The following is a 2,547-nucleotide window of genomic DNA, read 5'->3' as shown; positions in this document are numbered from 1 at the left end:
GCGGACAAATACCACTGGTGGTGCGGTTAGGTGATCGCACCGTGAAGTGTACCTTCATCGTCTGTGAGCGATTGGCCGCCCCCGTTATTCTGGGTTGTGACTTTAACAACCGATTTGTCGAGGCCATCTACCCCCAGCGTAAGCTCGTGGAGTTGGAAGACGGTACGAAGGTACCCATCGTGCGGAAACCGGCTCATCGTGCCGCGGACCACCCTCCGCTCCCATCGGAGCAGGAGCATTCTCCCGAAGCCGGGTGTACGTCCCCAAAGCTTAAGGTTTCCCGTGCAGTGGATATCCCCGCCGGTACCTAAACTTGGGTTTACGTCACCAACGGACGGAGTGGGCTCTCGGTCGTAGAGCCGAACCCGCAATTATATGGGAAAAACGAACTCGGTCGCCCTCTTGCCTCTCTATGGCTATAAATGCTGACTCATTAAGACATCCTCTTCGACAGCCAGATCTCGAAACTTCGAAGGCATTTTAGTTGCACCCCACGTCATATTCAAGTACCGTCTGCTCTCCGCTCCCATCATGACTGGGGGCTGCGTTACGCGAAAAGCAAAAGATACCTAAACGAGGGCATGCGAATAATGAAGTTAATCTTTATGATGGTAATATCGCCACCCAAAGTATGCCAGAAGACGACAGCCGTGCGGTGCAAGACATTCCTTCTGGATCGCTTCCGATTTCGCTGACCATTTCACTGGCTCGTCACCGCTTCAAACTCGCGCTCAACGAAACAAACGTCGTCGTCTTCAAGGGAAAGATCCGAAGAGTGCAAGTCAGTCACACGTTGGTGTATCGTCCAGAAATGTACCCAGAAGAAGAAAAGCGACACGAAAGACGCTTTCTCGGATTCCGAAGATGGACAGGAGCAGCTTAGTCCTAATGGCCCTGGTGGAGATAATGATCTCCCACACAGAGCAGCAAGAGAAGCGGGTGTACCCGTCGAAGGAGATGATGATATTGAATGCGTCCCAGGTGAGGATGCAATTGAAGCACTTCAACCAACCTGATTTCGTGTGAAAGGCCCGAACCAAGTGCAATTGAAGCAATGGAAGCCTTCTGCGCATGGCCCCAAAGAAGTCTAGGACGCTTTATCAGAACCGAAACGCGAAACCCGATCAAAGGCGACTGCGACAGATGATCATGCAGTTTTTATGATTAAGATGACCACGCTGCGGCAACCGAAGAAGCCTTCTAATACAAGACCCTGATAGGTACCGTTTATTCTTTGAGTAACAAGGACGTCAATGGGCTGAAGAACCAGCCAATGAGTATGGTGTCGTTCGATTCTTTCCTCTGGGTATGTTTTGAGACTATTGCAGCACAGCACAACCCGAAATGTCACTCAGTAGTCCACGAACATGAGCTAATGAGCGTGTACATGGCACGGGACCCGCGAACGAGGTCAAGATTCCAGAATCACTTGCAGCCCCTGAAGTTCTGGAACCATATCTTCCTCAAAGACGTTGTCGTTCTTGTTCCACTCTTCTATGAAAATCATTATTCCCTTTCTGTTCTTGAGGGCGTGTCGTCTGGGTTGCAGTGCTTCAGGCATGGAAGTTGCACATGCCCTCCGCACGACAGAGAAAATTTTCATCAGGCACTATGACAGATTGAGATCCATTTCTCCGCACAACGATCACATTGCAATAAGCGCAGTTACAGATTGGCTCTGGGATGGCGCGTCATCAAGGCTGAAGTTCAAAATGTCAAACTCCGAAATGTCTCAACACTTTAAGCTCGCGAAGGTCAAGGAGTGCGAAGGGGATCAAGACATGTCGCGAAGCCATATGATTTGCTCGACATTTGTAGCAATGTATTGCCATTTTGTTCTCTCGGGTTCCAAAATGACATCTGAAGCTGGAAAGCCAAATGAAGCCATCCATAACTTCATTGACACAATGAAGATGAGACTCGCTGTGAAGTGTACCAAGAGAAATGATATCCGCCCCCCGATGCGACTAAGAAATGCTCTGGCATATTATCGTCTGGCAGTGGAGCAAATCTTGCAGGTAGCGAGTACGGCGGACATCTTCCAAGTTGCCAACTGGAAAATAGATGAGTCATTGAGCTACATGTGGTTTGTTTGTAGTGCACTGTACTATGTAGCGGGACAGCTGTCCTTACCCGCCAAAATCGCGCGGGTCCGCCACCACGTGTACGAGGGGTACACGTGGACTCCTCTGTCTGTCTGCCGGACCTCGCCGGCGGCCAATTGTAATTCCCCTGTAACGCGTCGGGCCTATAGGGGCTTTCACTTGGTCCCCTAGGGGCTACACCCGTTATATTCTAGTTATTCTGATTTACAGTATAATTTAGCTTCGCCATTACGGCTACGGGGACTATATAGTCAACCCGATAATGAAAGTAAAGAGGCACGAAGCTTCGGGTCTTTTACCTTGGTTTCTGGATTCCAGGTTGTAGCCTCGACTCGGTACTGGCTCGCCCATACCGACCGAGCCATCTACGCCCCCGGAATCCCAACTGCCTTCCCCGCGCGCGTCGACCCAACCGCGCAAGCGCTACGTTAACTACTGTACT

This window comes from Chondrus crispus, genomic scaffold (assembly GCF_000350225.1).
Source record: "Chondrus crispus Stackhouse genomic scaffold, scaffold_203, whole genome shotgun sequence".
Taxonomy (NCBI): domain Eukaryota; phylum Rhodophyta; class Florideophyceae; order Gigartinales; family Gigartinaceae; genus Chondrus; species Chondrus crispus.
The sequence above is the reverse complement of the archived record's forward strand: the minus strand, read 5'-3'. Positions refer to the sequence as shown.